The sequence below is a fragment of the Chrysochloris asiatica genome, unplaced genomic scaffold (genome assembly GCF_000296735.1).
Source record: "Chrysochloris asiatica unplaced genomic scaffold, ChrAsi1.0 scaffold00355, whole genome shotgun sequence".
Taxonomy (NCBI): domain Eukaryota; kingdom Metazoa; phylum Chordata; class Mammalia; order Afrosoricida; family Chrysochloridae; genus Chrysochloris; species Chrysochloris asiatica.
The window spans coordinates 1314447-1326594 of NW_006408873.1; the positions used below are offsets into that span (position 1 = coordinate 1314447).

The 12148-nt window shown below is 40.7% G+C and overlaps 1 protein-coding gene across 1 annotated transcript in view; it reads left to right on the top strand.

Annotated features, from left to right (window-relative positions):
• The first annotated feature begins 6 nt into the window (after positions 1-6).
• The window catches only part of ZSWIM6 (zinc finger, SWIM-type containing 6), a 290373-nt gene continuing 278231 nt past the window's right edge, over positions 7-12148 (top strand). The window contains exon 1 of the mRNA XM_006876135.1: positions 7-118. The gene's annotated coding sequence lies outside the window, so the exon portion shown is untranslated. The remainder of the gene's footprint in view (positions 119-12148) is intronic.

Here is a 12148-nt window from a genome sequence, read left to right on the forward strand (position 1 = left end):
GGGGCCCCGTCGGTGGGGGCTGCTGGGGTGGTGGACGGCGGCGACGAGACGCGGCTGCCCTTCCGCCGGGGTATCGCGCTGCTGGAGAGCGGCTGCGTCGACAACGTCCTGCAAGTCGGTGAGTCACGGGGCAGCCGCAGGGCCGTCTGTCCGTCCGTCAGTTCCTCGGGGAGGGGGGGTCACTCATTTCTTCCCTGGATCTTCCCCCAACTGGGCGCGCGCCCAGCACCCCCGCCGGGTCCCCTCACCAGTCCGGACAGCCCTCAGGAACGGAGCGTCCACTTCCTCCCAGCCCCTCCCTGCCTCCTGTCTCCCCGGACGGGTCAGCGCGAGTGGGAAATGAATCAGCAGGACGCGCCCCACCGTGGGGTCGGCTGGATAGGTGTCGGGTGCCCCTAGCCGGCTCTCTTTTCCCCGCTCTCTTCCTGGGGAGCGCATCGTGGAGGGCTATTCTTTTGGGGGGAGTCGGCTCTGGACAAAGGCGCGGGGGTACTGCCGGGCTCCGGCGGAGGAGGATGTGTGTGGCGGGGCCGTGCGGGGCGGGGGAGGGGGCGCGGGCCACACAGACAATGCCGGCTGGGGCCGAGCCGGCTGCCAGGCTGCGCTCCGTGTTCTTCTCTGTTCTGCTTGTCGCTCACTCTTCTTTCTTTCTCTCTTCCTCACCTCTCTGCACCCCCAGTGATATGAGGGGAGGGGAATACATTTTCATGCCATTCAGCAGCCTCTTCTCTGTGGGGCTCGACGGCCGAGGCGGCTGCGATGCTCCAGGGTCGTTGAGGCGTCTGGTCCGAGCAGGCTCCGCCGCCAACCGCTCCGGGATTTAAAGGTCCTTCCCCCGCGGCTCCTCCCGTGTCAGTCTCCTGAGCTGCGCAGGATAGAGGCGGCGGCTGGGTGGACGTAGCTCTTGAGGGACCTCTGTTCCTGAAGACGCCTCGAATTTCAGGGCGCGAGCCCGGGAAAGAAGCCACTTGCGAGTCCCTTTCTGTCGGACTGGCTCCAGACGGCCCCTCTTCGGGCCGTGGCGGTGCCTGTAACTCTGGCTGCCTGTTTTGTTTGAGATAGATGGATAGCTCGTTTTCCTTCTTGCGAACGGTGGAGAGCAGTTAGGGATCTCGCCCTCTCAGCCTGTGGCTGCCGGAGCGCTAGGCGGAGGGGCTTCCAGACCGCTCCCGGGTCGCTCCTGTGTTTTTTTCCAGCGCGGCCGCGAGGTAACCGGACTAGACCCAGCACTTTGTTCTCATTTTCATGTTTATTTGTGCCCCATTCAGTTTTCTGTCACCCTTAGAAAAGGGGAAACCAAACAAAAGAGTCTCTATTTCTTTTCAGGGCTTGTAAAGTAGAAGATATTTGACAAAGGCGAGAGAGAAGGACTTGTGATTTAAAGCTACACAGTTCTTTCTCTGACAGACCATGATAGTTTTCTCAAATACGGAGTTTGAAAGTAGCCCCCACCATGTATATATTTAAGTAAATAAGTATATGTAATAAAATCTGTTCGGCTATTTTTCAGTCATAGCTATGGGGATGTTTGAGCTGGGTTGAAAAGAACAATGCTATAATGAGACTCTTCTCTAACCATATTTCCCCCATGACTATAAACGGCATATTTCCTACCCCCTCCCATATTACCACTGCCTACTTTGAATTGTAGTGGTTAACATGGTACTAAATGAATGGGGATCGATTTGAAAACATCTCTGATTCTTTGATTTTAACTTAATCTTTTCTCTCTTTCTGACTTCAGTTCCTTTTATCTTTCTCTTTGGAAGTGGGGTGGGAGTTTGAATAGGGTCCCCAAGAGAGAATTAAGATTTGTTTTAATCCTATCTGGCTAATTTGAATTCTAATGCAATCTGCAAACGTGATTTTCTGCATGGTCATTTATTTTCGAAAGGCAGCCTCAGTGTTGCCTTTTTAAAGACTTGGAACCCTTTTTTTTTCTGTTTAGAGGGGGTTTTGCTTTTGAGGCTATCCACCCCCACCTTTAAATCTAATTACCTTTTTTTTTTTTTTTTTCAGATTATTATCGTTTCCCCTCCCCCTTGTTTCCTACTGGTTTGAAATGGATTGAAGCACATCTATGGTTTCCTAGTATAGCAAGCTAGAGTCTGCAAATTTTTATGGCTTGGCTGGCAATACTGAGTTTTTTTTTTTTTTTCTTCTTCTGCTTGACTCTGCTTGCAAGCAATGAGGAATGACAGGAGAGCACATAGGGAGGGTTTCTTGGCTGATTGCATTTAAGCTAGGAATTCACTGTGAAAATAAAGCCAAGAGGCGATAAATAAAAGATGCAATCTTCTCTAGGAGACAGACACACAGCGTGGGCTTTGCCTGCTTCCATCAGTGGAAGAGGCAGGAGTGAGTAGTTGTAAAAGAAAATAGTAACTTTTTGTATAGTCCCCAAAGGGGAAGGAGGCCACTGAATGCAGTTGGCAGTGGTTGATGTGGAGTGGCATGATGCTTTTCATACAGTTTGCAGCGTTGACCATCACTTCGGAAATACTTACAAACGTGCTAAACAAGTGCAATACAAATTGTGGAAAATAATTCTTTTCCCCCCTCTGAGTTCTGCCAATTTCCTTAACTTCCAAGTTGTATTACTTGTTGTGCCAGTTTAGAGATGGAAGACTGTTAAATGCCTGGCAGTTGGCACTGCAAAATAGAAAACGTCTGACCAGAATTTTTGTTGTTTTCCTTACATGATGGGGAATGGAAAGGTGACGAGATTAATCATCTGATTTAGTTTTAAGTGGTGTTTGGAATTGGCATGCTAACTCAGGAGGCTCATTTAATAATTTTGTGATTTGAGGTAGTAATCTCATTGTTTCATAACACGAAACGGAAAAGAACTGAATATTGTGTTGCTAGCACCACGAGCTGTTTTCTGATACTGCAAAATTCCCATGTGTTTATACAGGATGTAGGCATTGACTTTTGTAGACACAACTAAATTATAGCTACTGTAGGGAAAATTTAGTTGAACTTTGTTTTATATTTATGCTGCTGAACACTATTTAAGGATTAGATTGGGACTTGCCAAAAATTAAACCTATGATATTTTTAAACTCGATTATAAGAAGAAATGTAAAGAAAGAATAAAAAGTAATCCTTTGGTTTAGTAGTTGTAAATGATATTTAATTAGAACTGAGTAGGCCATTAGTTTGATTGTATAAAAGTTTTAGGGAAAGTGCAGTTGGCATATATTTAAAATTAATGCTGTTGGAAGGGAGTTAACTCTAAAGATGCTTGTGTGCAAATGCTACTAACAAACATCATAACATCACTTAAATAGTGGCTTAGTAGTCACATAAATTGGGAGACAACCTGGAAGAGCTTCCTGGTATGGAAATTTGCTATATGACCTGAAATTCCAATTAGAAAAGACAGGTAAATTTGGTTATATAAAATTTCAAATTTCAGTTGGGTCAAAACCATCAGTTACTGTATCAAGTATTTGCAATAATATGTTTGAGTAAAGACTCGTTTTCTTCACAGAAAACTGAAAAAAAAAAAAAAAAAGGACAAATAACTCAGTAGGAAAATGATTAATAAACATGGAAATGCTTTACTTTTATATGAAAAGACAAAAGTAAAAATAAAGTGCTATTTTCATTACAACATTGGCAAAGATAATATCCAAAATTTGTTGAGAGTGTAGGAGAAGAGACTATCTTCTATACTGGTGGTTGGCACAGTCTCTTGGTGTCACGTCTAGGAATTTAGCCTATAGATAGATTTGTTGATATTAATGCAAAGATACTCTGTACAGTAAAGCTAATTGCAGTATGGTTTGCAATACAGGCAGTCCCTGATTTATAAATGTTCATACAACCTGTGGTTATGAACCAACCTCTATAAAGTCTAATATATTAAAAAGTTGAGGTACATACAATGGTTCATAAAATAAACCCAAAAAAACCCAAACAGAGAGGTGCTATTTAGAGATGTGCATCAAGACATTATTATTACTATTTTTTGTTTTGTTATGTTAAAGAGTTTTAGTGTATCTAGAAGTGCTTCTTTGGAAATCAAAGGACAGATTGCATTAGACAAATCTTTGCAAAAGACCCCATTAAAGTGTTAAAGAAAAAATATATCACTTTGAGGATTAAGATACCTCTGACGTATGCCACAGTAAAGTGCTCTTCATAAGCATGTGAAAGTTCGATAGTGAAGAAGGAAGGCTGTAGAAGAATAAGGTGTTGGAGGAGAATATTAAAAGTACCATGGATTGTCAGAGGAATCAGCAAATCTGTATTGGAAGAAGTACAGCCAGAATGCTCCTTAGAAGTCAGAATTGTGAGACTTCATCTTCTTATACTTTGGACATGTTATCAGGAGGGACCAGTCCCTGGAGAAGGACATCGTGCTTGGTAAAGTGGAAAGATAGCAAAAAAGAGGAAGAACCCCCCCAGCAAGATGAATTGACACAGTGGCTAAAACAGTGGGCTCAAATGTAACAACAGTTGGGCGGATGGTGTTTCATTCTGTTGTATGTAGTAGGGTCGCTGTGAATTGGAACCAACTGAATGGAGCCTAACAACAAAACAACTGAAGGGGTCCTTAATTTTTTTTTTTTTTTTTTTTTTTAACGTAGAGAAAGGCACACTGTATACTACTGTATGTTGTTGTTAAGTTCTGTGGAGTCGATTGTGACTCATAGCAACCCTGTATAGGGTTACTGAGGTTTTAAATCTTCTTGGGAGCAGAAAGCCTCATGTTTTCCACTCACAGCGGCTGGTGGGCTAGAACCACAGACCTTATGGTTCACAGTCCAGTGCTTATTGTATAGAGCCATTTATATATTGGCCAAGTATTTGACTGACAGGGCCTAACTGTTCTGGTTTAGGTACAAATTCATAATCAGACTTGGAAGTGGAACTGGTTTGTTATCCAGGTACTGTTTGTATTTTGTTTTGTCAGGTGGAAAATGGTTAAGGATTCAGTGGAATACTATGAAACTATGAAAATCAGTTGAAGTATGTTTATATATACTGACAAGGAAAGGACCAGAATACTTCATTTAAAAACAAGTCAAGGACTATATATAATATGTATTTGAAACAAAAAATATACTCATACAGATAGCATAAACATGTATGCAAGGCTACACAAGCAACCATTTTTATGGGTGTCTTTGGAGAGGGAAAGGAGCCATGGTTGTACAGTGGTTAAGCACTTGGTTGCTAACCAAAAGGCCGTTGTTTGAACTCACTAACTGCTCCAAGGAAGAATGCTAAGGCAGTCTTCTGTAAAGGATTTACAGCCTTGGAAACACTCTGGTTGGTTGGAGGGGGGAAATCAAGTGAACAAGTAAAGTTTGAGGGTGGGTAGGGGATTTTTACTTTACACCTTATACCTATCTGTATAGTTTGATTTTTTTTTCCCCTTAAAATTGGAAACATGTACTTTTAAATAAACAATATATTGAAAAAATTGTTCTTAAATTTTTGTTTGTTTTTATATTATTTAGGAATGTGTGTCTGTGAGGTGTGCTTCTTTTTTCCCTGAATAACTTGGCTTATAATAATTTTTAAAATTCGGAGACAGTTTATTTGTGACTATAGTCTCTTAAAGGAGTCCTCATGTGATGCTGTTGGATAAGGATTTGACTGCTAATTGTAAGGTCAGTGGTTCAAACCCACTAGCTACTTCTTGGAAACTCTATGCAGGGTCTGATGATAACAACATAACAGTCTTTTCAAAGAAGGAAACCTCTAAGCATTATTTAGGGTCTTTTGTATGTGAAGGAAGGAGATAAGTTTTAAAAGAAGGTGCTATTTATGTTGGGGAAAAAAGAATTTTGCCAATAATTTAATACTTTAGTGACAGGAACCCTAAATGAGACGGACAGACACATTAACCATAGCAATGGGCTCAAACCTGTTTCCAGTCATGAAGACGAGGCAGAATCTGGCAGGGTTTTATTCTATATATCTAAGGTCTCCTGTAAGTTGTAGCTGATTCCACAGTAATTAGCAACAGTAAGTACATCTTTAATGTCTTTTCAGATTCATAACTTTAAACTTAGTGGGGTTTTTTTAGGAGGTGGCAAGGCAGTAAAAGAGGGGATCATTGTTAAATTAGAATGGATAGAACTTTTTAATGTAATAACTTAGTGGTCTTTGAGTGTTTTGATTTTGATTTTCTTACAGATTTGAGAGTTCTCTCTAAGATTTGATTATAAGTGAGCATTTAGAATTGGGTTTAAAAAATTTTTTTTATTATAGTACATTTCACAGAATGTATTTTCAAGGTTAAAACTGTAACAGTTATACAACAGTTTTGAGTCCTACTCTTTCTGTGTTTTGATTAATGAAAAAGTACACAAAAGTAATTATGAAACCAGTCACATATTTTTGTTTTGTTATTTTCATGTGAGTTTGATTTGATTTTTGAAAGTATTTGTCATTTGCCATTGAGTAGGTACTGACTCATAGCAACCGTATACATATAGAACGAAACACTGCCCAGTCCTAGGCCAGCCTCACAATTGCCATTATGTTTGAGCCCATTGGTGCTGCCATTATGCCAGTCCATCTTGTTGGGGGTCTTCTTCTTTTTTTCTGACCCTCCACATTACAAAAAATGATACCCTTCTTCAGGGACTAGTTCTTTCTGACAATATATCTGAAGTATGAGAGTTAAAGTCTGGCCATCTTGGCCTCCAAGGAGCATTTTGACTGTATCTCTTTCAACACAGATCAGTTTGGTCTTTTGGCAGTTTATGGTACTTTTAATATTTTCCCCCATCATAATAACTCAAACGTACCAATTCTTCTGTCGTCTTTCGTTCACTCTTTCACATTCATACAAGGTTATTGAAAATACCACTAAGGTGGACCAGGCGGACCTTAGTTTTCAAATCGGCATCTTTGCTCTTCAATACTTAAAAGAGGTCTTGTATAGCAGATTTGCCTAATGCAATACGTCTTTTTGATTTCTTGACTACTGCTTCCATGATTGTTGATAGTTGATTTGAGCAAAATGATGTCTTTGATAACTTCAATCTTTATTCATTTATATGAATGTAAATTGGTCCAGTGGTGAGGATTTTTGTTTTCTTTACAATGAATGATTGCAACCCATATCAAGGGTTGTGGTCTTTGATCTTCATCAGTAAGTATTTTAAGTCCTTTTCACTTTCACCCAAGCAAGGTTGTATTGTTTGTATATTGCAGGTTGTTAATGAGTCTTCCTTCAATCCTGATGTCATAGTTTTCTTCATATGATCCTGTTTTCTGATTACTTGCTCAGCATACAGATTGAAAGAATACAACCCTGGCTCATACTTTACCTAATTTTAAACCATTCGTTGTTCCTTAGTTCTATTTGAACCAACTGCCTTTTGGTCTATGTACGTACGGGTTTCTTTTGAGCACAATTAAGTGTTCCAGAATACTCATTCACCACAACATTGTCCATAGTTTTGTCATGATCCACACAATTGAAAGACTTTGCATAGTCAATAAAGCACAGGTAAACATCTTTCTGGTACTGTCTGCTTTCGGCCAAGATCCATCTGACGTCAGCAATGATAATGTCCTTTTATGAATCCAGCTTGAACCTCTGGAAGTTCTCTGTCAAGTGTATGGTTGCAGCCATTTCTGTATTATCTTTCGCAAAATTTTACTTGCAGAAAGTATTTGTGTACCTAATAAATGGTCAGTATGATTCTGAGGAAAGTTAAATTTTCAGTTGTAGCTGAGGAGTCTTGGAATTTGTTAGATACTTATTAGATCTCAGGTGGGTTATGTTGGTCCAGTGAGGAAATCTAAAGTTTCAGGGAACAGAATATTTTTTGTATCCTTTTACCAATAATGGAATGTGGAATTACAGATTGGGGTTAAACAAACATTTCTTGCCACACGAGTTTATTATGAGCCCCTTGAATGGACTAAAGAGGAAAAGGCCATCTTGTTTTATTTCTATTGCACATTGAGTTTCATCCTTTTGGTTGATGTGAGACTTGGATGCCTTTTCTTTTTAAAACATCAAGATGCAGGTGGAGCATGTACTTTAATAGAAGAATTTTGCAATTAATTGAACTATTCAAGTCATTAGTTTAAAGTCAATGATTGTTATATGAGGTTTCCAAGGAGCTGGTAGGTTTGAACCACTGACCTTGTGGTTCACAGTCCAATGCTGATCCCATGGTACCACATCAAGACTCCACTTACAAAGACATAGAAGTATATATGGCTATACACAGACACACACAGATACACACACACACACACACACACACACACACACACACATATATATTTCTGATGTGGCACCGTAGGATCATCACTGGACTGTGAACCACAGGGTCGGCGGTTCAACGTCAGCAGCAGTTCCTCGGAAACACTATACAGGGTTGTTATAAGTCAGAAACTACTCTCTCTCTCTCTATATATATATATAAGTTGGGGTCCATAAGCCAACAGGAAAGAATAGTAGAAAAATGAGCCCAGATGTCATCTTGAGAACTGCTATGCTAAGCATATTTCAGAGACCACTATATATGGATGAATTTGCTTGATTTCTTTGAATAATATATGTTAAAAGTTGAGAAACTGATTTCTAAAATGATGTTGCTCGATAGCTGTTACCTACTTCCAGAGATTTTTAGAACTAAAAAGATAACATAAATTATAACATCTCCCATTTGACTGATGAGGTAACTGAGGCCAATTGTACAGAAAGGCATGTGGTGGTGTGCTGCTGAGTTAGTTTCAACTCATAGAGACCCTGTAAATCCTTACAGCTGCAATAATACTCAGCTTTCTCCTGTGGAGTGGCTGGTAGATTCAAACTGCTGACTTTGCAGTTAGCAACCCAACAAGTAACCACTGTGCTTCCAGCGCTCCTTCCTTCCTTCCTTCCTTCCTCCCTTCTTTCCTTCCTCCCTCCCTCCCTCCTGGCACAGGAACTGAAAAGCAGGAACTGAAAAGCGGATTGTTGAATCTGTTCTTACATTGCTTGGGCTGCCCAAAGAATTTTCTGAAAGTGTTTGTTAATCTCAGAAAACAAGAATTGTTTTCTTAAATGTTAATCAAGTGCATATTGGAGCGATTATTTGGCTAACACTTTATTGAATATTAAAAAGCATTTCTTGATAACATCATGCTAAATGTATGGAGTCCTGGTGTGGTGTTGTGTGTTAATGTGCTGGATTGCAATGTCAGTTTGATCCACAAGGTTGGTGGTTCAAACTCACTAGCCGCTCCTTGGAAACCCTATGCCAGGGTTGCTATGGGTCGGAACTGACGTAGCGGCATTTATCACAACAACAACAACAACAACAAATACATGGTAGTGTTAGAAACATTTGTAGATGTTTGGGATCTGTAGTGATAACTCTGGATGAGATGAACAGTCAGGAAAAGATCGTTATGACCACTAACTATACAAAATGATTGCAGCTGTGTGAGTGTATGTACGTGTGCAACCACACTTGCGAGGATTTACTGACAATTTAAAACATTCCGGTAAAACGATGTAAGTTCATATTCAGTAAGAAACTTGACTGCTCTGAATTTAGTCTATGAAAACGTGTCTAGTAGCTCTTTATTCAGGACCAGTTTTGTACAGATTTTACAGTTGCTTTTTTCTTCTCAGTATACCCCCCCCCCCAGCAAATGGGAACATACCAACCCTTACACTTGTATGTGGAGTCCTGGTGTGGTGCTGTGGGTTAATGCACCAGACTGCAAAGCCGTTTGAACTGCAAGGTGGTTGGTGGTTCAAGCTCACCAGCTGCTCTTAGGAAATCCTGTACAGGGTTGCTATGGGTCGGGATTGACTCAATGGCACTTAACAACAACAAATATCTGTACACACGTCTTTCACCTAATTGATGTAAACTCAAAATATTAGTAACCTCTCACCTTCCTATTTGACTTGGTGTTTTTGGCTTCTTCAGAAGCTCAACCTGATTTACAGTGAGATTCTTTTTTTTTTTTAATGTTTTTATTTTGGATTGAGTGAAAGTTTACAGGGCACATCATCAGCTTCACATTCAACCATTCATATAGCTTGTTTCATTACATTGATTATTATCCCCTCCATATATCATCAGTTAACAGTGTTTCTCTCTATCCTCTTTAGCTTTTTTTTTTTGGATGGAGGGTGGGGGGACTTGCCTTTTTGGAATTTACATTCTCGGGTTTTAGGGGAGGTTTTTACATTTGTCTGTGGATATCCAGGGCTCATGTATGAGATTACTAGCAAGCATTACTGAATAATCAGATGAGGGACAGTTTGCTATGTCTACTAGGTAGCTAAAGTCTGATCCTCAGAGCCTATGGTTTGGACGGTCAGCAACGCTTGGGCCCACAGGGGCTTGACCTCCTGACCGGGTCTACACGGTCTGCATCCGAATCCTCCTTATTTATTGTTTGTTTAAGGGACGCTGCCTGTCTTAGGCGGCCAGTGCGAATTCCTCAGTCTTACCAGTCACTGAAACTCATTGCAGCATGGCAATGGCTCTGTCTTAAGTTGCCGAGGTTCCACGTGATCCTTACCCGTCTCTGGCCACACGTCCAGCATAAACAGCCGCCATCCGAGGAAGGCAGGGAGGGAGGAGATCGGCTGGGGACCCCATATACGCAAGACGTTGCCAGCCCACCACCTGCTCTAAGGTGACCAAGCAGGATCTACAGTGAGATTCTTAATACTACTAGAACATTTACTAGTTGTAGTAGTAGAACTAATAAAACAAAACTAACATTTTCACATGCTTAACCACGTATGGGGAGTCCTGGTGTGGTGCTGGGTGTTAATCGCCAGACTGCAAAGCCATTTGAACTGCAAGGTCTGCGGTTCAAGCTCACCAGCTACACCTTGGAAACCCTATACAGGGTCGCTATGGGTCAGGACCGACTCGATGGCATTTAACAACAACCATGTATCCAATATTGCTTTATGAACTCTGCACTTCTTAACAACAGCTACTTGAGAGGTAAGCACTTCTATTCTCCTTTTATAGATGAGGAAACTGAAGCACATAGAGGGGAAGTAACTTGTCCAAAGTCTCACAGCTAATAAATAAGGGAGCCAAATACAGCCTCCATGGCTCGAGAGTTGGTGCCCTTACCCATTAAGCAATACTGCTCATGCTGCATCGTGATGAACTATGTTAGACAGTTCATCTTTAGGTTTATAGTTTCTAACTACTTCCTAGAGTGACTTTCACCATGGCCAGAGTTTTAAAATGGGATTTTTTTTTTTCCTTTAAAAAGAGTGTTTTCAAAATTTAACTTGAAGAACTCTGCACTTAAAAAATGCCTTTATGAATGAATTTCAGCTTTGGAAAGTGGTTGTGTTGGTGTTCTCATCATAATGTCCTTTAAAAATGTTATGATTGAAATTGGTATTCTATCTCGTTGTTGGTAAAGAGACTGACACGTGTTGAGAGAGCTTTATCTGTGCAATTACTGTTGGAGTTGTTAGGTGCTGCTCAGTCGATTCCCACTTACGGCCACCACTAATGCTAATTAGAAGGATGCAGTAGAACCTGTCAGTACATTTAAACTTACTAACTGGGTAAGCTGATCAGATAAATTGAAAGCTCATTTAGTGAATTAATGTACTTAAAATTCAGGTGACTCACTGCCTGATCCTGCCTTATTTAACAGTCTGTTTACTTGAAGCATTTTTCATTGTTAATTGGTGTCAGATCTCTAATGTTGGGTTGTATTATACAGAAAAATATGCACAAAAAGATACGTAGAAAGAGTTCACAGAAGGAAGCTTTAAATTCTTAATGACATCAGTACAATTATTTAGAATTCTCTATGTGCCGGTGGTACCTTTGAAATGCTTGCTTAATCAGCATACAAAAACTGAAGTTTGTTCTTGTGTGTCACTGAGTGGATTTTGACTCATCGAATCCCTTTATTTCAGAGTGCAACTGAACAGATCACCAGCCTTTTAGTTAGCAGGTGTATATTGAACAGATCACTAGAATACTGAAAGTACCATGGGCTGCCTAAAGAACAAACAGATCTGAGACCAAGTGCAGCCAGAGTGCTCCTTGGAGGCCAGGATGGCCAAACTTCATCTCTCATACTTCAGACATATTGTCAGGAGGGACCAGTTACTGGAGAAAGGTATCATGTTTGGTAAGGTGGAGGGACAGAGGGAGAGAGGAAGCCCCCC